This window comes from Echinops telfairi, unplaced genomic scaffold (genome assembly GCF_000313985.2).
Source record: "Echinops telfairi isolate 266 unplaced genomic scaffold, ASM31398v2 ScPeMD7_7458;HRSCAF=8496, whole genome shotgun sequence".
NCBI lineage: Eukaryota > Metazoa > Chordata > Mammalia > Afrosoricida > Tenrecidae > Echinops > Echinops telfairi.
In genome coordinates, this window is record NW_022111358.1 from 35,825,853 (window position 1) to 35,848,746 (window position 22,894).

The window sequence follows — 22,894 nt, forward strand, 5'->3', positions numbered from 1 at the left end:
GCACAATACAATTATGCAATGGCCCCTTCACAAGGGACACAAAAAGCAATTTCTCTAACAAATTAATGCCAGACTCTAAAAGCCCACAAGGTCAAAGGCTCCTCCGTTTTTGCGTTCAGGGAAAAGAGTCTATAAATATCCAGAGACATAAATGCAAAGCTGGTACTGCTTTGCTGAGATGCCAGTGGCAACACTGAGATGCCTTGTCTCAAATAGGTGGGGACTGGAGAGCCTGGCACCCAGCTGCTGAGCCAAGTGGGGAGCTGCACCTTCTCAGCATGTAGACTCTCAGAAAATGAGCCCTGGCTGGCACATCTTTCTGGCGAGCACACCACAAGTGTGTGCCTAGGCCCACCACTGAGAAGTAGCACCTGTTACAGCTGCTAACTCCCTTTTCTAGAATTCTCCTCAAGACCTGGTGCTATGGATGTGATACTATTTGGAAACAGGGTTTCATTGGCAACCTAACAAAGCCATGCCAGTACAGACTGAGTCTTAAACTTAAATCACTTCTGAGTTCTGAGCAGACACAGACACACGCAGACCAGGGAAGACGAGGCCAAGTGAGGATCATCACAGAGTGGGGAAATGCCCCATACTTTCCATGGTCTCACATGCATGTGAAAGGTGGACAAAAGAGTAAGGAAGCCCGGAAAAGAAGCCAACGAAAGTACCAGAAAGTGCCAGAGGAACAAATCTGTCTCTGAAGAAGTTCAGCCAGAATGAATGCTCCTTGAGAAGCAAGAATGTTGAGATTTTGTTTCACATACTTTGGACTTGTAATCAGGAGAGACTAGTCCCTAGAAAGGGGCAGCATGCTAGGGGAAGTAGAAGGGAAGCGAAACAGAGCAAGACCTTCAACCAGAATCTAGTTACTAGACAGACTGACACTGGGACTACAGCAGTGGGCTCTAACAACAATTGTGTTACACTGAGGGCAGGACTGTCGCAATGAGGGGGTCGCAGGGGGTACAGGGGGTCGCAATGAGTCAGTATCGATTCCAAAGACCCTAACAACTACAATCAGAAAAGGAGCCTGGTGGTATAAGTGAAGTTCCCAGTTGGGCTGCTACTGTAAGGTCAGCAATCTGACACAAGCTACTCTGCTGGAAAAAAGGTGTGTCTGCCCCCATACATATTTACAGTCTCAGAAACCCAAAGGGGTAGTTAGACTCTCCCCTGGAGGGTGACTGTGAGTTGGGATCGATTGAATGACAGTGAGTGAGTGAGTGAGTGAGTGAGTGAGTGAGTGAGTGAGTGAGTGAGTGAGTGAGACCGACTGGCCAGATGAAGCAACACAGCTGAGACTATGATTTGGACTTTTAGCCTTCAGACCTGTGCAAAAATATATTTCTGTTCTTGTCTCAAAGGGGTTAAAGTCTCCCAAAAAGTTTAAGAACGCACTTTTTGGAAGGGTGACCTATGTCTCTCCTTTGCATTATGTCAGGAAGCCAAGGTTCTCAGCTCTATCTTGGTGAGCAAGGTTTTTATAAGACTGGGAACTGTTTGGGGTCAGAAACGTCCCCAGGAAAAACACTAGGTGCTGAGGACAAGCCGTGCACTCCTTTGGTGCGTGTGGAAGGCTCCATTTGTGGGGTGCCCAACAAGCACCTGCTGAACCTCCTGGCTCACACACCCTGAAATCACACCGAGATAGCAAGGTCTTCACTCAGCTCATGGGTGTTGGTATTTATCACAGCCTCAGGCTTCAACACTTCATCACAAGTCACTGTTTTGTTTTTTCTCAGAAACTCATTCTTTGACCCAGCTTCTTAAGAAACATCAAAATCAAAGTTGAATTTCTCTCTGATGCAGGGACATCACCACAGAAACTCCCCTCCCGGGCAAGCTTTTCCTTTGTTCTGATGTCAAGACGGAACCCTTCCACTGCGGTTCCCACTGTTCTCTGGCTTGTTCACTCTCTCAGCACATCAAGTTCCAGATATTTCAGACTTTTTGTCAACCTGCTGTTAAGAATTAATAGGCATGCCTTCATTACTCCTCTCACATTCCTAAAATGAGGTTTTGTTTCCCCAGACATCTTGCTTTCTGTCAACTTTTTCTAACATGGAAACACCACACAAATTACAATGATGGCCACTGGACATCCCCTTACAGAAGGGTCTCGGGGAGGAGACGAGCCAGTCAGGGTGCAATGTAGCAACGATGAAAAATACAACTTTCCTCTAGTTCCTAAATGCTTCCTCCTCCCCCACTATCATGATCCCAATTCTACCTTGCAAGTCTGGCTAGCCCAGAGGATGTACACTGGTACAGATAGGAACTGGAAACACAGGGAATCCAGGGTGGATGATCCCTTCACGACCAGTGATGTGAATGGTGATACTGGGAGGGTAGAGGGAGGGAGGGTTGGAAAGGGAAAACCGATTACAAGGATCTACATGTGACCTCCTCCCTGGGGGACGGACAACATAAAAGTGGGTGAAGAAAGACGTCCGACAGGGCAAGATATGACAAAATAATAATTTATAAATTAAAGGGTTCATGAGGGAGGGGGGGAGGGAGGGGGAAAATGAGCTGATGCCAGGGGCTTAGGTGGAGAGCAAATGTTTTGAGAATGATGAGGGCAATGAATGTACAAATGTGCTTGACACAATTGATGTATGTATGGATTGTGATAAAAGTTGTATGAACCCCTAATAAAACGATTTAAAAAAAATTTTTTTTAATGACAATGACGTTCTACTTCCAAGGGCCCCGTAGCTGGACTTGTTGGTGGCACATATCCCCTGACTTACAAGCGTGACCCAGGGGCTCTAGACATCCACTTTCACCCCCAGGTCCCCAATTCCCAGTATCCTTTCACACATGACAATTTTTGGTCGTTCTTCCAAAAGGTCGCTAAAAGTCCCATTAAGGAGAGGTTGGACAAGGACTGCTTGCTCGCCTGGGCTACAATCCTCCTTTACGCCCCAGGGTGCCGTTCTATTTGGAAAATAATCCATTTTAGAAAAACACACTCATCTACACTATTATTCTCAGAATGACCAGATGAACAGGATGAGACATTACAATCTTCAGAGAAAATTGGAAAATCATTTCTACCTCCATTTGCTATAATTTGACAATTCTATCCGAAGGGTCAGGAAGATCTGCCAGTGCAGGGTGGCTAAGCCTGCGATCCTAACTGCAGTCTATGTAAGCGGGGTAGTCAGTGGCTTTGACCTCTCATGAGAGCACATACAGACCTGAGGGCCTTCATATTCAGTCAGGGGCTGGGACCATCACCAAGGCAGTCGAGATTCTCGCTTCAAAATACCTCACCCATTGCTCTCCGAAAACGCTGGCATGCTTACAAAACAAAGGACAAAATCATGCTCCTCCGTTCCCAAAAAGAATCGAAATCAGCAAGGGTAGATGTGTTTCACTCCCATAGCTGGTTTCCATTCCCAAACTGCTGTTCTTTGATTGCTTCATTGTTTTAATTTAAATACAAGGGGCTGCTCCCTTCTTTTGTGCTCAGGGAACAGAAAAGGAGAAAGGCTAATCTCAACCCTTGACCTGTGGAATACGCTGCTGCCTCTTCCTGTTTGGAGGGTGCTGTTGCATCATTCCACCTCCTACCAACCCTACAGAACAGAGTGGAACTGTCCCACAGCACTCTCTGGACTGCCACTTCTGAAGCACGTCACCAGGGCACTCACTGGGAGACCACAGTGCTCTACTGGATTCAAACAGCCGACCTTCGGTGCCCAGCTGAGCACTTAACCAATGCACCACTAGGGCTGGTAGTTTCCCCCATTAAAATGCGTCCGTGCCATGACTGAGTGACAGGGAAGGGAGCCACTGGCACAATGGTGGCAAAGGAAAGCCTGCTCTAGGCTTGCAGCCCACAGGAAGACAAAAATCTATACTCGGATAATTGAGAACTGGAACTTTCTCTGTAGTTAAAATCCACAGTGCTGACTCCATTAATTTTAGATGGTTTTCACAGTAGGTTTTCTGTAATTACCAGCAGCTTGCATTAGCAGCTCAGAGATGGCACTATCAATGAGGAGATCCAGTTTCTGAAGTAGGGCCTCCCCATATCACATGCCCACCTTCTCACGAGGGCGAGGGCGTGTGCTGCCCGGGCGCCAGCTCCTCAGCAGCGGCAACGGGAAGAAGACTTTGCCCGGGGGTCTTCTAAGAGTCAGAGCCCCCACCGCTGGGAGAAAAAGCCAGACAAGGGTGAAGCTTTAGGTTGCCAAAAGTAAAAGGTATAATGAAGCCGGGCCTGCTGCTCTAATGCAGCCGACAGGCTGCCCTTGCGAGAAGCCCTTGTCTTTCATGCCTGGAGAAACAGGAAGATGACAGAGCGCCAGTCCCACTTGGACTAGGAGGGCTCACTATAGTAGGGCTAAGACTCGTACAAGGTCCTTGAGGAAGGACAGAGAAGCTAGAGACAGATGTGCCCTTGGCCAGCTGGGATGCAAGAGTGGATCACTGGACTTCTGGGCTGTAAGTGGAGAGCTGAGACCCCAAAATGTTCCAGGAGGGCGGAGGCCCGGTTCAGAGACACAGGAACCCCTGGTCCTCGTCTACCTCGAGGTGCCCTTCTGACCAAAGGCAAGAATGACACGACCAGACCTCAGACAAAAACGCCAACCACTAACTTAGACTGAAAAGAGAATGAGAAATAAAACCTAAGAAATAAAAAATAAGAGAAGCCCAAGAAAAAACGGAGAGAGAAATCCTGTGAGGAGTCGTGTGGGAGGTGTTAGGACACTGAGTCAAAGAAACTGACAGAGGAAAACAGAGGGAGAGGCCTGGCACAGGCTGGCTGGTATGGAGGACGAGCTTATCCAGGGCTCTCCCTACAAAGGGTTTTCTAAGGATTTGGGGAAGGGAAGCATCCTAGCAGTAAGGAAAGGGGGACTCAGGGGTCCAGGCATCCTGGCGTAGCCAGCGAGAGATTCAGCTCTTGGGCATGGGCTCTCGTCTGTTCAGAACCTATGATCTACTCACTGGCATTTTCTCTCCACCCTAAAAAAGCTGGGTGTAGGAGCGGCATGGGGCTGAAAGTGCCTCCTTCACCTTTCACAAAGGAAGCCTTCTGGACCATGGAGGATCCTTCCCCACAAAATTTCAGCCACTTTCTAGCAGGAGACCCAGACTATTCCCTCCCCAACATGAATAACTCCCTACAGCAGTGGTTCTCAACTTGTGGGTCTTGACCCCTTCGGGGGTTGAACGACCTTTTCACAGGGGTCGCCCGATTCATCACAGTAGCAAAATGACAGTGATGAAGTAGCAACAAAAATAATTTCGTGGTTGGGAGGTCACCACCACATGAGGAACTGTATGAAAAGGTCGTGGCATTAGGAAGGTTGAGAACCACTGTCCTACAGGGACAATAAGAGCTTCAGAGTATGGGTGGTTTCAGGGAGTTTGGGCAGGACAGGAGAGGCACAGCGCATGAGGGTCCACCCCAAGAACAGGCCGGTCTTTTAAGCACAGCTGCCTGAGTCGACTGCGACTCCTGGTCACCCGAGGTATGTCAGAGTAGAAGAACTGTGCTCCAACAATTGATGCTCTGCAAGATCATCAGATCTTTCTTCTGAGGAGCCTCTGGATGGTCTCAAACCTTCAACCTTCCTGTTAGCAGCCAAGTGCATTGACCATTTGCACCACCCTCTCAAAGCTTCAACAGTATTTTTATTCCTGTAACCAAGGCATTAGTGGGAAAACAGCTGCTTATTATCGAGACACTGAACAAATAACTAGAAACATGGGGGGAGGGAGAAGGAGCCAAGACAAATTAAAATTCCAAACCATATTTCAGTGCTTAATTAAGATAGAAAGAGAAAAAGAAGTAGTAGCACACAAATTTATAAGGTAGTACTCTCAGAGAAGAAAGTCTAATTAGTCATTTATGCGTTAAGAATTTGCTATAAGGAATGCTCTTCAAGGGCTTAAAAATACTGTGGTAGTTTTTTAACTGCCGACTGAGCAAACTACAACTGTCAACTTGAGTGAAGGGGTGGAGTCTAGCCTGTCAGTCAGGTCCATAGCCAATGAGTCCTCTGTGTGGGCATGGTCTTCTCCTGAGGATTCTGAGAACTCCTGTCTTCCTTCCTGGAGGCGGGACACACATTCTCTCTGCCTTCCCTTTCCTGCTGTTGAGACACTCAGAGAGCTGGAGGGGACATGTGGAGTCCTATGCCAGTGTTGAGATGCTTCCACTGCCACTGAATCCACAAGACCTTCTATCCAGTGGCCTGTGATCATCCTGCATTCAGCATCATCGCTGAATTTATGGACTAGTGTTATAGTCTGGGTACTTTAAAGAAACAATTCCACAGAAACTCATGTATTAAGAGAGAGTTTTATATAAAGGTAAAGTGCACATAAAAAAAAAATCCCAACCCAGTTCTGCCCAAACCCACAAGTCCAACATTAACCCATATGTCCGACACCAATCCACAAAGTCCTCCTCCATCTCACAAAACACACCCAATGATGCCGACTGCAGGAGGAAAGCTGAGTCAGTGAATGCGTAAACATCTCAGGGCTGGCAGGGGTCTCCACACGGCTGCTCTAGCACCCAGGGCTGCATTGGGGTAGGTCCATGCGGCTTCTCCTCAGGGATGTCTTGCAGGAAGTAAGCCTTGCCAGCTGAAGCAGGGAACTGGCTAAAGCAGATGCACTCTAGTCCGACCATCAGAAAGCAAGAGACCCGAGAACTAAAAAACGGCAAGGCTCACGGAGCCATTTATCCCTCTGCCCTTCAATTAATCCCACATGTGTTTATCGACCAGGTTGGCACAATAAACTAATTACCTCAACTAGTATGGGACATTTGGGCTAATATTGGATGTATGGACTTGATCTGGACTGGGCTGGGATGTTTTCTCGATATACAACTGCTCTTTGATATAAAGTTCTCTCTTACACTAAGGTAACCAGATTTTAACATTGGTAAAGCGGGACACCATTGATAAAACTCATATCCTGGCAAAATAGCTACATGGCAGCCCCAAACCGTATACCCTAGCTTGTCGTGCATTCTTTCCAAAAATGGGGACTTTTTAAAAACGCCGCGGGGACGTGGGAAAAATTGTTAAAAATTGGGACTGTCCCACCAAAAGCGGGAAGTCTGGTCACCTTAACTTACACACGAGTCTCCCTAAATTTGTTTCTCTAGTCTACCCGGACTAACACAAATACTCTGAGTGTGTACAGCCCAGTGGCAGTCCCCCATGGACAGACTCTCTTCTGGGCAGCATCCTCTGTTGAATGCTCAGGGGATCCCTGGATAGCCAGTTCACATTAACTCAATGTGGGGATATACTTGCTATATATCCTGTCATGGACAGAACTGTGTCCCCCACTAGGCAAAGCCATGAGTCTCAGTGGTTTGACAGTTACATAATGATATAACTGGGCAGTTAAAAATTATGTGATCATCCCCATTGATGATATCAAGCAATCAGTTGTAAGGGGACTAGGGTGGGATCCAACCTCTTTAATTAGGTCATAGTCCCAATTCCATGTAAGAATTTCCCTGGGATAAAATACTTTGAAGTTCTTTTATCCTCACATGAGATTTTTAAAGAAGGGCAAAGGAGGTTGTTCACACCACCACTATGAAAGAAGAGCCAGGAGGTAGTCCTTTCCACCTGGAGTCCCTGTGCGAAGTGAGAAGCTGCTAAACCCAAGGAAAGATCAAGACACATGGAGACCTCCACACAACTCTGGGCCCACAGATGTAGCAAGGAGACCAGGTCCTTCCCCCAAAGCTGACAAATAGTCTTCCTCTAGAGCTGGCCCCCTAATTTGGACTTCTAGCCACCTACACTGTGAGAGAAATTTGTTTGCCAAAGTTATCTATTTGTGGCCTCTCTGTTATAGTAGCACCAGATAACTAAGACCAAAACCAAACTCAATGTCGAGTCAATGCCGACTCATTAAGATCCTCATGAGTTCCCAAGACTGAAACTCTTTACAGGAATAGAAAGCCCCGGCTTTCTACCACGCAGCGGCTGGTGGTTTCAAACTGCTGACCTGGTGCAACCCAATGGGTAACCACTATGCCACCAGCACTCCTTCTGATAACTGTACCAAGCTGCAAAGACCTTGGCTTGAAATGATCCCAGTGGCTACATGCAGCGTCCCAATACCAGTTTCTGAATCTTGTTCTTGTCTGTCGCTTAGTACTGGCGTCACTTCTGAACGGCGCACTGACAAGGAGGACCAGAGCTGAAAGGGCTGGAATAGGTACCGTCCCGATCTTCCCTTGGCAAAACCAGCAAACTAAGGATCTCTCTCTTTTCCACTTGACAAGAGCTATTTGGGCACTTGCATAAATGAGCTCCTAAAAAAAGGAAATGTGCCTCACCACCACCCCACCACCTAAAAAAGATTTTTTTAAATACACCTTTTCCTCATAACTTCTCATAAAGCATACATTTCATTCAGCATCAACCAATCAACAGTGTCTCCTGCTCCGGGCTTGCTCAGAGCACTGGGGAGAGGCGGGTACCTTGGTGCATGGGTGTGGAGGGAGCCCCGCAGGGGCAGGAAAGCCTCTGGAAGGGGAAATGGGAAGTCATGGGTGAACTCTGGCAGATAACACAAAATGGCTATGATTCGTAGTTCTAGAAATATCTAAACCTGCCATTCCTCGAAGACTCCTTCAAATCCATGAGTCACGGCAAAATAAATGAAGACTTTTTAAATGCTCCTCCTTTTTTGAGATGAACACTCCAGCATTATAAATTCACGAAGTCTTTTGGAAGATACCTTCTGACCCTCTGTCCCAGAAAACTCTGGGCCCCTGTAACTTGCAACACTTGCTGCCAAAACAACTCATCACCTAATTCAGAATCTCAAGATGAGTTTTTTCCTTCCATAAGATTTCAGTACCACAAAGCAGACCTCATGAAATAAAATTCCCTTCAGGCTATTAAGCCTCCTGCCAACACCCCTCTCAATAACAGTCAAGGCTGAAAACAAAAGCTAGGCTGACCAAATGAGTTTGGTCTCTGGCTCGGAGCATGATCACGAGTCATTTCTGCTGGGAGCTTTACCCTTAAAAAAATTAATGTTCCTGCTTTACTATTAACCCAGCCCACCAGGATCAAACACCACTTATCTCCCCACAGACACTGGCCTACCCTGGGAAATTAAAACACAAGCAACTCCTCTCCCCGCGGGTTTCCTACCCGAGGCTAGGACTTATTTTCTACCCTGCTCTTCCTTCTGAATTTAGCCAGGCCACGAAGCGCAACCTGCTCTGAAGATGGCTCCCTGCAGGTTCTGGGAAAACAGGCTCCGGAGCTTCTTTCTGGAGCTGATTCTACGTTAGGGATGAGGTCGATGGGAAGCCAAGTGCCCTCTGGGCTGGGCATGGAGGACCCCAAGACAGCTCCTGGTCTCGGGCATTTCTGTCTCCACCACTTTTTATCAAACAAAACAAATATATATACACCATATACACTCGAGTATAAGCCGAGTTTTTCAGCACATTTTAAACGCAGTTTTTGTAGTAAAATTAGGTACCTCGGCTGATATTCGGATCGGCTTATACTCAAGTGTGTACAGTATATGTATAATATATGTAGTCCTACCATATAGATGTGTGGTAGGAAGCGAAGCGCTCTACCCTAGTGGCACTACTGCTGTCACTGTGAGCAGGCCTGTGGAACCTGCCAGCCTGCCTAAAGCCAGACTGTGCTTCCCACTGGGCTGCGGGCACAGGCCCCCTGCCCTCTGCCTGGTTCTATCTCAGCTGCACTGTGTGGTGCCTTCCCCTTATTTGTCACATTAAGTCCAAGGAGCACCATCTCCAACACACACAGTTCCCTCGGCCTGTCCTCAGAGGTCAAATTATCAGCCGGGTAGAGCTGGAATTGACCACACCATCCACTTCTAATAGAACGCACCTTATCCACACACCTGCCAGGGGACCTTTGTGAAACCCGTCTAGCAGGCAGCGTCACATGGTGCAAGGCCTGAGCCTCTGCTCTTTCTGTCCGACTGAAATGCTTTCTAGCAGCTTTCCTTGGGGACCACGCAGACCCACACTCCTCTATCCCAACCCTAGCCACCAAAGGCTGACCGGGGGTGTTGTTCACATTTCCAGGGTGTCTCTGTCTCTCTGCCACTTCCTGGGAGACACTGCAGCTGACAAAGTCACATGGAACTACCCTAGTGCCCTGAGCCGGACAAGTCACTGGACGCAACCAGACCTCTGAAGCCGGAGAAGCCACAGAGAGACCCCTGCCAGCGCTGAGATGCTTACACTGGACCCAAAGACTTTCTACCCACTGGCTTGTGATCGTCCTGCATTTGGCTTCATTGCATGTGTTTCCTGAGTCTGAAGAGGACTTTATAGATTGGTATCGGACATATGAGCTAATGTCAGACTTAAGGCCTTAGACTGGACTGAGTTGGGATGTTTTCTTAATGCACAATTGCTCTTGTATATAAAGCTCTTTCTCATACACGTATGTGTGTGTCCATGAATTTGTTTCTCTAGTCTACCCGACTAACACAGTGAGTCTCTGGACACCTGAACCCCTTCATGGTGTTCTCAGCCAGCTTCTGGGCTAGGTTCCACTGCAAAGTTCCTGGGCACCACCACCTGTGCCCGCACGCTAAGTCACACCATCTCCCGACTATCTGGCCCTGCAACTTCCTTGTGGATGCTCGTCTTCTGTCTCCTTCATCAGGCTCGCCAGTCTCCCAGAACACACATCACCCAACAAAACTTTTTAAAACCAGCAAGTGAAAACAAATACATAAAAATTTTAAAAACAATCAGCAAGTGTCGTCTTCTATCAGTTTTCTCCTTCAGAGCCAACAAGACAAAAGCTGTGGAGGAAATGAGCGGCCATCCACTAGGCCTCAGCCCTTCAGTTTGCTTTTAGAACTGGGGAGAGCCAGGTGAGGATCCGGTTGCCTCTATGACTCACCCTGACCAGGAGCTCCTCGGTGGATCTGAGGAGCGCTGGCAGTCTCCCCAACTGCTCTTCGAAGCCAACTGCTCTTGGGGGAGCGGGGAGTGAGTCTGCTAATCTGCAGAGTCAGGTCTCAGCACAGCTGCCTGTTCTCCCCACAGGGAATCTCCCAACAGGAGACACCCTCCACCATCCCCCATCCCCCAAGGAGTAATCACAATCCTCTCCCGCCCCTGCCTAGAGTCCCTCTTCAGGGGCCACCTGGCATTACCAGAAGCAGGTACTCAAGCACTTGCCCAACCCGCCCCACAAAGAACTCTGGCTGCTGTTAGGTGTGTAAGGGAGGAGGGGAGAGCGAGGTGGTGGTTCTTCTTGGGTGTTGTCATGCTGGTTCTGACTCACGGCAATGCCATGTGATAGAGTAGAACTAACCTATATGGTTTTCTTGGCTGTTGCCTTGACAGAAGCCATGTCTTTCTCCCTCGGAATGGGTTCACATGAACCACCTTTCGGTTAGCAGCCAACAGGACAGAACACATCCCTACTCCAGGAAGAGGAAGACCAGCATGTGGCTGGGGGTAGGCTACATACAGAAGTCTCGGATCAGAGCCCTGTGCTCTGGAGGCCATCCTAAGTGAAGAGAGGTACACCTCCTGAGGCTGGGGGCAGAAGGGAATGGGCACAGAATATGGCTGTTTCAGGTTCACTACCAATGATGAAATCCCTTGGACTCTTTCCACCCATTTCCCTTCCTGGAGTAGCCTAATCTAAAAACCATTCACCCCACTAATAAACCCCAGTTCAAAAGGGCATTCTTCAAATGTGCCCCATTGTTCTTGTGTGTTTGCATTCATTCGCTCAGCAAGTCTTTAAGAAGCATGTGCAATGGTTCAATTACCATGCTAGGTGCCTGAGTATACATACAATGAATGTTAAACAAATCGGCATAGTCCCTACCCTCCTGGAGGAGAGGGAAAGACAGGGGGTCAATTAAACCATAGTAGTAACCACCTGTGATTAAGAGCCGCCACAAAGGACAAGGGGAGAAGGGGTGAAATGGGAGTCAGGCAGAACAGGTTGCTGCAGAAAGAGCAGCGTGGCTGTTCAGTCCCTAAAAGGCCTGGGTTCCTCCATCCCTCCTGCCCAGCGGGGAAGGGAAAGGCCAGCCCTGTGGCTGGGTTACAATGTGCCCAACAGAAAGAGTCCAGGGCCCAGGCTGGTGGAGGAGGCAGGGGGCTTGCTGGCACAGCAGTGCGAATAGGACATATTTGGAGTGTGGGTCCTTAGCCCAAGAGCAACGAGAAGAGCTGCCTGGGTTTTGCACAAGGGCTCTGGATCAAGTGGTTGCTGCTGAGAGGGGCCATCAGTCTGTTCTTTTATTTTCAGTTCATTACTCGAAGTGGTGACTCTGTGGGACAGAGTACAACCGCAACCCGGGGGTCCTAGGCTGCGATCTTCAATGGATGCAGATTGCCTGGTCTTTCTTCCCAGAGCCACTAGGTGGGCTCAAACTGCCCACTCTTTGGCTAGCACCCAGGTACTGACCCACCAGGCTCCTTGCAAGCATAGTAGGAATGTCTAAAAGACAGTAGGGTGAAGAGAGATTGAGAAAGGGGCAGAGATATGGGGAGAGCTGGGAGGTGAATGCCGAAGTCTCCCAAGTGAAAACATGGTAGGCAGAGAGAAGACAAGCATCTGAGAGGCTTAGCAGAGAAGCATCGGCGTGCTTGGTGAAGGACTGGCTGCGGTGCAGGGAGGGCAACCAGCTTGCACTTGCAGAGAAATGTCAACTACCTCTGGCTGAAGAGGGTCACTGCGCTGCGGCTGCGGTTGCAGCTCACCCTGGGGACCTATTTTTCAGAATTGCTAGATAAATGCAAAGTCTGTCTCCTTATTGATGCCTAAAGTCATTCCTGAAAACTCTCATCATGTCTTACATTCTTTCACTCAGCTCCTATATTTGAGTAACCACTATGTGCCGGGGAACCAGAGGTGACCAAGGCAGCCCTGCCTTCCATGACTGTCTTGGCTGAGCCCCCAGGGGTTCCTTCCCCAGAGGGAGCATCCAAATCCTCCTGGTAGCAGTGGCCAACTCATCCTACTTCCTGCAACCGTCACACTCGCCACCAGCAGAAGCTGCACAAGCTGCACACACGCTTTCCACACAGGGCATTCACACCTCCTGCCAAAAGTTCCTGGCACCCAGACATATACGACAGCCTCAAGCCTCACCTCCCCAGGTCTCATCCTCACTGGACCACCCTGAACCTACTGGATGGGTCATCCTTCTACAATCAGACTTCTTTCTCTAGAACAGTGGTTCCCAACCTTCTTAATGCCATGACCCTTTAATACCTCATGTGGTGGTGGCCCCCCAACCATAAAACTATTTTCATTGCTACTTCATAACTGTAATTTTGCTACTGTTATGAATCGGCGACCCCTGTGAAAGGGTCGTTAGGCCACCAAAGGGCTTGCGACCCACAGGTTGAGAACTGCTGCTCTAGAATGTATTAATAAGCATGGGACTATGGTGGGTCCCCAAATGAGTTCATACTGACTTCTAGCCCGTCAATGAGATTGGTGGTTTCATAAACCTTGGAGCTATGTGTCTAAATTAAAATGAAATGAAAAACCCAACCCACAGGCACTCTAGCCACTTTTCAAATGCTCTGTAGTCACACAGAGGAGCCCTGGTGGCACATCTTGTTACACTTAAAGGTAGGTAGATAATCTGTGGGAGAAAGCATCAGTCTGCTCCAGTAGAGATTTAGAGTCTCAGAAACCTTAAGGAAAGAAAGAAGGTGAGAGAGAAAGGAATCCTACAGAGCAGTGCTACTGCGCTCTATAGGGTGTCACCATGAGTCAGAATCAATTTGATGGCAGTGGGTTGGGTTTGGGGGATTATAGTCACCGGGACTATGGCTACTGTTAGGTGCTGTCCAGTCAGTTCTGACTCCTAGGGATCCTATGGACAACAGAATGAAATACCACTTGGTCCTGCCCCATCCTTAAAATTGTTATTTTTGAGCCCACTGGGTTAATCCATCTTGTTGAGGGCCTTCCTCTTTTTTGCTGCACCTTTCCTTTATCAAGCATGGTGTCCTTTTCCAGGGATTAGTGTCTCCTGATAACCTGTCCACAGCCGCATCATCCTGGCCTCTAGGAGCATTCTGCCTATCCGTCTTCCCATATAGATCTGTTGGTTCTTTTGCCACTCCATGGTACTTTCATTATTCTTCACCAGCACCACAGTTCAAATGTAGGATTCTTCTTCAGTCTTTCTTATTCAATGTGCAACTTTCCACATGCATATGAGATGACTGAAAATACCACAGTTTGGGTCAAACACACCTTAGACCTCAAAGTCACACCCTTGCTTCTCAACACTTTAAAGAGGTCTTGTGTAGCAGATTTACCCAGTGCAATGCATCATTTGACCTCTTGACTGCTGCTTTGACTGAGCACTGAGTATGGATCCAAGTCAGACAAAATCCTTGACAACTTCAACCTTTTCTCCATTTTTCATGATGTTACCGATTTATTGGTCCACTTGTGAGGATTTTAGTTTTCTTTACAATGAGTTGTAATCCATACTGAAGGCTGCAATCCTTGATCTTCATCAGCGTTTCAAGTCCTCCTCACTTTCAGCAAGCATGGTTGTGTCGTCTGCCCGTCACAGGTTATTAATAAGGGGCCTTCTACCAATCCTGATGCTTCATTGTTCTTCATATAATCCAGTTTCTCTGATTATTTGCTCAACATATAGACTAAATAAACGTGATGAGAGGATACAACCCTGACTCACACCTTTCCTGGTTTTCAACTATGCAGTATTCCCTTGTTCTGTTCATATAATTGCCTCTAGATCCATGTACAGATTCTCCATGAGCACAGTGTTCTGAAAGTCCCATTCTTCTCAATGTTATCCAGTTTGTTGTGATCCACATAGTTGAATTCCTTTGCAGAGTCAATAAAACACATGTAAATATCTTTCTGGTACTCTGCCCTCAACCAAGATCCATCTGACATCCCTTGTTTCATATCCTCTCCTGAATCTGTCCTGAAGCTCCCTATCGATGTATTGCTGCAATGGCTGTTGGATCATCTTCAGCAAATTTTACTGTGGTATCCATCTACAATTTGCACATTCTGTTGAGTCACCTTTTGAATGGGTGCAAACACGGGTCTCTTCCAGTCAGTTGGCCAAGTAGCTGTCTATATTTGTTGGCATTGTGGAGTGAGTGCTTCCAGTGCTTCATCAGTCACCACAGTGTGACAGACAGTACGTGGTGGTCGTTGACAGTAAGGTTCTGCGTAAACTACATTTGCTAAGAAAGTTTCAAAATAACCTTGTGACTTTCTCGTGGGCGAAAGAGAAATCAAAATTTTACAAGCGACTGTGGGCTGTGACTGTCTTCCTTTTTTTAATATACTCAGAGAGTCAATATTTGGCAACTGTAAATGAAGACATAAGCTAACTGATCAAACTGAAGGTATTAGAATATTTTATATCTATTTTATAAGCAAGTATGTAAAGAGGCTTATAAGAAATGTAAGACAGAGTATGAATGTCAACTGCCAAATTCCAGCCCTGTTATTTATTATCTAGAACACAAATTAGGGTCATATCTAATCTAACCACATGATTTTACAGTTCAAAGAGACACTTACCCTGTAACAGAAAACCCACCAACAATGCTTCAAATGTGAAACTGTCTTCAAAGGAAGCTTAGCACTAGATTAATAATCTGTGACCTGGAGTAGTAGAGACATGGGTGGGGGTCCACCATAGTATTCGCTCTGCTTTTGTGCATTTAACAAATTTTTTCCAGAATGAACATTTTTTTAAAAAAAGAAGCTACTGTAATTACATACGCATTAGGTCAGTTCTAAAAAATACTTCCTAGGCTAATTATAAACTTTAATATAGCTGGGTTCATAATGTTTTACCAAATATCCCAAGCCAGGCCAAAGCAACTGACCGTGAGGGGTGGTTACTTACCTGGAGGGTAAGAAAGTGCCACCTCAGACCTCCTCAGAGGCAGCGGGGTTCAGGAGGGTACTGCACTCAGCACCCCTGCCTCGCCATAGCCCATCAGCTGATAATAAGGTTACTGGCCTCTGCCTCCACTTTACTGAAGGCTAAGGCGCACCTCCCACGTCCAGATCGGAAGCAGCAGACTGTGGGAGGGAGCAGCAGAACAGCCCTTCTGGGCAGCACTTGCTGCACCTCCCACTGCGAAGGCTCCTCCCAGCAGCTTCCCCCACGTCCTGGGGCCTAAGGACAAGTGCCTTCCACAGAGTCCAACGCCCAGGGGACATGCAGAGTGACCATTTTCTTTTTGCCTTCTGCCCTGTGGTTACTTTACAAATGGAGGGATAAAAAAAACATTGCCAGTGACCAGAGGGACATCCACCATTCCATACCAGCTCCCCACTGCCCTGCAAGCCTGCACACCCTTGCCCACGGCCCCTCCTGCTCCATTGCTCTCAGGGCCTTCCAGACATTAGCTCACCCACACAACTCCAAGGAGGGAAACTGAGGCACTGAGCGGTGAAGCAGGCCCAGCTCCAGAGCCCCAAGCATCCCCAGGTGACCTGCCCTCCAAGAGCCAGGGGCATCCAGGCCTGCCTTCCACACCCACCCTTCCCTCTTCTTGGCCCTCCCTCACTGTGCTCCAATCACACTTCCCACAGGCTTCTCTCTGTCTCTGTCTCAATGTTCTTCCCAGCAATTCCCACTGCTGGCTTCTTCCCTTCGTCCATTCTCGGGCTCCCTGTTTTTCTCCCACTCACCACAATTTAGTATGTATGGTGCCTATGTCGGCTGGTTTGTTTGTTGTCTAGACAAGATAATGTGCTATATGGGGACCACACTGAGCAGGCACCATATCTGTTCTCCTCGCCGCCAGCTTCCCAATGCTGAGTACAGCACTTGGCCCCAGGAGCTGTGCAGACACTTGTTGAATGGCTGATGGTTGTTCAGTCAGTCATTGCCGTGAGAAGAGTCTGACATTCCAAATTTCAAGCCGCAAATGATAAATATAACCCTTTTAGGAATACTGCTTTCAAAGGCAGCATTAAATGTAAGAAAGGACTTAAAATTGAATAAGAGAATAGGCGAGCTTATGTCAGCCTTAAATAGCAAAAGAGAAAGGAGACTCTTCTCAAGCATGCACTGTGATCCTGTACGGGACAATTCAAGGGTGGCTTTTCGTCACAAATCCTGAGTAAGTTTCTGACTGAGAACGCCTGTGGCATTCTCAATGGCTAGCATAAGCCAGCAGGCTCTCCATTTGTTGGTTCCTATAATCTTCTTAGGGGAAAATCCTTAGAACCAATATTCCAGGCGAATCTGGCAGACAAAGGTTGCCTCACTATGTTTCAAAGCTGAGCCCGGTTTTCCATTGCACAAGGAAAGAGGTCCTTAAGCTCACGGTGACCTGGCCTACGATGGCAGCTTTTGTTCACCAAAGGAACTCACCCTTTCAAGGACTCACACAAAGCCAAACTCAGTCACTGAGTCGATTACCACTCAAAGCAACCCTAAGGGCCAGGACAGAACTGTCCCTATGGGTCTCCCAGACTGTAAATCTTGATGGGAGCAGAAAGTCTCATCTTTCTCCCTCAGAGTGACTGGTGGTTTCGAACTGCTGCCCTTGCAGTTAGCAGCCCAACGTGTCACCTACTATGCCACCCAGGGCTCCTTTTCTACAATAACCCACAAAGGGTTATTCTTTAGACTTTACAAAGGCCTCCAAGCCATAGTAGATGGGAACTCAGAAATTTAAACAGGTGTTAACACACAATTCTGGGCTAAGATGCTCCCAGGGCACATGGCTTAAGAGGATTCCACTAAATAGGTCCACCTGAAAGCAACTAAAGGTACTGACTGGGCAGCAACAGGAGGAGCTTGAGTTCCAACACCAGTTCTGAGTCCTTGGTCATGCTGGGTGACCTCAGACAAGTTACCCAAGCTCTCTGAACCTCAGTTTTCTCATCTTCAAATAGGATGGGTTCCCCACCAATACCCTGCTATAACGGCCATCCCATGGGTTTCTGCTTGACAGCACAAACAGCCAACCGAGGCTCCTAGCGTCCGTTTTCAAGCATCCTCTCCTTCCAGCCATTTAATTTCTCAGATCCCTAAGTTAACAAACTCACATTATCTATGACACTGGTTTGGAGAAGGGAGGGCCTGAGAACTCAAATCCAAGTCCTCAGTTTGAAAAGAGCCCTTGCAGCCCAGAGTGATCTAATGATGTGCCCAAGAACCTGGGGATACAAACAAGCAACCCCCCAGGAATGAAAGCCAGACCTCCTGACCCCAAGCCCCGTGCTCCCTCTAGCCCACTTAGTGCCAATTGGGCTTCTGTGCCCACACGACCTCCTGGTGTCATTCTGACTGCACTGTCTCCCCAAGGATGTTTCAGACAATGCAATTACGCATTAGAAGGGGTCTGGAAAGGGGATAGAGCAGAATCTTGCAATAGAGCCTTGAAATGCTTTAAAGCTCACCTGGAAGAGTATTCACATCAGCGTAGGCTTCCAATCTTCTCTTATCGATGTTTATTTTTAACTTGGGATTTAAAGTTGACAAAGACCTTAATGAACAGGCAAGACAAAAGGAGCTGCCTGTTCATGGCTTGTTAGCTCCTGAAGTTAATGCTTCTCACGGGGCAAGAGTCAGCCAAAGGATAAACTCCAGGCAAACTGGAAAACAGTCCTCCTGCCACAGAGCATGGATCACTGCCTGGGCTTCAGGGGCAAATCTGACACCATGCTTCCCAGTTTTACCCCCAACCACCTGCCAGGAAACTCCACCATTTGGCAAGACCAACTGTGACAAGGGGTTCTCTACAAACCAGGGCCACGTGTGGCCTCACTGAGTCAGCACAACTCCCCACGCGCAGAAGACACTTCTGCATTTCATTGCAACCAAGACCCTACTGACTGTAAGGCCTGTCACTGTTATACACTGTCATACATACAAAGAAAGGAAGCCCTGGCCATTATCCATTAGAACACTCACCTCCACCCCCACCCCTACCTCCGTCCCTGCCCCCGCCCAGAAATGTTAGGCTGAGACAAATTGTACTGTCCTACAATCGATGAAACATATCGTCCCACTTTATAGATAACAGAAATTGAGGTTACAGAAAGTCATTTGCCCATGGCCACACAACTGATAAGCGGAAGCACCAGGATACAAGGCTAGGGTAATTCTACTTGCCTTTACAGGGTAATTAACGCAGACTTCCCTATAGTGAGTGGGTTGCCTTAAAAAAAAGTACCAGGCAGAGGGGCAGGACACAGTATGGACCCTGGCTCCCCCCAGGTGCCTTAGTAACTCAGTATGGCCATTCTCCCAACACCCCTGCACCCGACTCTTCCTTTGTCCAAGGAGAGGACAAGGCCAAACCACCTCTAATAAATGCTGGCCTTTCTCCTAGAAACAGCACGTTCCAAAATCAGAAAACCCTGGGTGGAAATCCCTGATCCATCCTCTAACCAGCTTGTGACTTTGGGCAAGTTACTCAGCTGCTCTGAGCCTGGTTTCCTCTGCTGTAAAACCAACCCCCTTAGAGGGCAGGCTGCTTGGGAACTGACACAAAAGGCCAAAGTAGGCCCCGGTAAAACTGCAGCACCCCAAATGCTCTGCTCTATATAAAGGAGTCCCAGCGTCACCGCCACCCCTTAACATGTCCATTTAAAACAACTGAACCAACCCCTGCTCACAAGGAAGTCTTCTTCACAATCACCTTTACCTGCTGCAAGTACAGTTTTGTTTTTTTAGATATGCCTTTTGAATCGCCTGCCGTTGAGTCAATTCTGACTCACAGCAATCCTATAGGACTGGGTAGAATGCTCTGTGGGTTTCTGAGACTGTTAATCTTTACACGATTAGAAGTCTCCGTCTTTCTCCAGGAGGAGTGGCTGGTGTTTGGAACCGGGTGACCTGGGGTAGCAGCCCACCGGGTAACCCCTTATGCCGTCAGAAGTCCCATGAACCCCACCGCCATCGGAGTCTGTTTCGACTCATAGCGGCTCTAGATGGGGTTTCTGAGATTGTAAATACTTTGGGGCAGGCAGCATCACCTTTCTCCAGAGTGGCTGATGGGTCTGAACTGCTGACTTGCATTAACTTAAAGCTAAATAAGAACCATCCAAGCCTGTCCCAACTGACTACAAATTCTTACCCATACAGATCTCATTCATAATTTGAAGATTAGCCTTCTTCTGCTTTGGGGCAAAATCAAAGAATAAAGGTTCCCTGTGACCTCTGCAAGTTCCCAAGAGGAGGTGCTAAGGACCATACAGAACAAAGGAGGCCCAAACAGAGGGAGACTGGCGCACAGAAAATGAACTAGGAACACCTGAAGGAGAGGGACTGTTGTTGACTGAGCTTCAGTAAAATAAAAGAATGGACTTCCAAACGTTAGAACAACTCAAGGTTAAAAAGGAATGACCAGGAACTTAGAGCCAATGAGAAACTCTGGCCAAATGATATGAGGAGGAAGACAGCTTTACAACTGAACCTGACACAGAAAACTGGTCTTTTAAGAGTCTGTTTGATCACCGAAAGTAATCTCCAGAGGAAAGAACTTGTACCCTGTGGCCTACCAGACAATGAAGAAATCCATCTTAGAGGCAAGGATTAGGGAACTTCGGTTCGCTTCCTTTGGGCAAGTCACCAGGGCACTATGCAAACACTAGCAAAGGACATCATGTTTGTCAAGCAGTGGGTCAGCAAAAACAAAGGAAACCCTCAGGGAGATGGACCCACACACCAGTCAGGGCCAGCAATATTCCACGTTAGACATCAGGTAGCCTCCAGTCAGCGCCAACTTGATGGCCACTGTCAACAGTTTTACTCCTACATTGAGGAATGTCCTGAGTGCCCCTCCTCTTTCTTTCCTTCCCCACTGGCTTCCGAAATTCCTCAGAAGACAGTATGTGGAACAAACTTCCAACCCCTGGTTTTTTCCTTCACTATACCCACAAGGCCTAGCACTGTTTCTGAAACACAGACTTTCAATTAAAGCTTAACGAATATTTTTTTTCCCAACACCTTCGTGCAATTTTTTCTTGACCCAAACACCAAAGCCTCTTGCGCATGTAGTATTCTATTTTAAAGCATTCTTTTCTAGCAACATCCTCTTAACACAATCATGAATGGTAACGTTTGACGTGTGCTGTCTTCACTCATCCGGCACCACCTATTCTCTTCAGAACACACCTCCGACCAGGTGCCCGGCATGCTCAACCCACACCACACTTCTGAAAGTTTCCTTCCCTCCCACCTAGCCCAGCCACCCTTGGGTTTGTGAACAGTGGATGGATTACCACCATCTTCAGATCCAGATCGGCTGGTGAAGCTCTTTCCTTTCAGGCACAGCATCTTTTCCTTGAGATAAACGTGTCCAGTTCTCCCACAGCCCTCCACGCATTCAGTAGTACCCCAAGAGGTCCATGTGACAAGAAAGAAACTATCAAATAAAGCACAAACATCTGACTGGGGGATGGGGGGAAGAGGAGCTGATACCAAGGGCTCAATAGAAAGTAAATGTCTAGAAAAGAATGAAGACAACCTATGCACAAACATGCCTGATTCAATCGATGTATGGATTGTGATAAGTTGTACGAGCCCCAATAAAATGACTTTTTTTAAAAATCTGACTCAATTCCCATGACCTCTGGAGACTCACTTGCTTTCCTTAGGTTTTGACCAACTATCAAACTCTGGAAGAATCTGAAAGATTCATAGAATCAAAAATTAAAAGAAAAAAAAACCCCAACACAACCAAACTCACTGTCATAGGGTCAGTCCCAACTCATAGCAACCCTATAGGATAGAGGATCCGATACAAGACAAAGAAATGCTGGTCCCACACTTTCCAATAGTTTCTATGAAATGAAGCCGATTCCTGTGTTCCCGACTCTCAAGTCCACACGCCTGGACTTCCCAAACGCCCCCTCTCCTAGATCGCAAGGATCATTTATCCTCCCAGGTTCCCTAGGGGTCCCGCAGTTCCCCTCCCGGATTATAAAGGGCTCTCTGGAAACGACTCCTTTCAATCCTTCGATGAAAATCATCAAAACGCACAAAAGTGATGTATGTTCCACTGCAGCGTGTTTTCAAGACAGCAAATAAACTGTTGTTAAAAATACATCTGAAGACCTGCATGCACAGCTGGACAAAAGTGAAGGCATTCCAACGTGATAGGGCACAACCCCTGCCCCTCAAGGAGGTCAAGTTCTTCCCTCAGCTCTAAAAAGTACGTCTTCCCGGTGGGTGTCGGTAAAACGCAGTGACAACGCACTGTAGTGACAAAAATGTCAATCAGGTGGCTTTGGGGACCAGGTGAGGGTAGAAAGCGTCTCTGCCCTATAGTGGATGCCTTGTAAACCTGAACGATGGTTTCAATAACCATCAACCCACCGAGGGGAGGGGCTGTTTTCCAAATACTCTTTTCAAAGACGCTCTCCCCCGTGTCCCCCGGGGGTTCTGGGCAGTGTGGGGTACAATTTAAGTCGGCTGTCCCAGTCCTGCTCCCAGTCCCACCCTTGGGATTTTCGGTTCACCCGCGGCTACAGCTTCCACGGTCACACCCGCGCGCCCAGGCACCGCACCTGGCGTTAGGCCTCAGCCCAATGTCACTGGTTCACCTTCCAATCCCCGGGGCTTCGGCACACAAACAACCCCACGGCCACCCGCGTTCCCGAGGGGCAGACAAACCTCGGGCGGATCCGCGGACAAGTAACTGCCGTGCGCGGCTCGGAATCATTTCCAGCGCGGGCGGCGGGGACCCGAGCCCCAGTCACCACCCCCAGGCTGTTTTCCTTTAGTTTGCTGAGGGGATGGCGCCTCTTGCCCCGCGGGGCGAGCCCGGCGCCCGGTGCCAGTAAGGCTCGGGGACCCACCGGCCGGCACCTCCGGCCAAGATTACCCCGAACCGCCAGAAACCGCCCCAAAGAACGGGTTC

General features: G+C 48.0%; 1 protein-coding gene across 2 annotated transcripts in view; it reads right to left on the minus strand.

The window, feature by feature from the left end:
• The window catches only part of TEX2 (testis expressed 2), a 110,236-nt gene extending 94,308 nt beyond the window's left edge, over nt 1–15,928 (minus strand). For both annotated transcript variants that reach the window (XM_045299312.1, XM_004707278.2), the window contains exon 1: nt 15,910–15,928. The gene's annotated coding sequence lies outside the window, so the exon portion shown is untranslated. The remainder of the gene's footprint in view (nt 1–15,909) is intronic.
• Nucleotides 15,929–22,894: the final 6,966 nt, after the last annotated feature.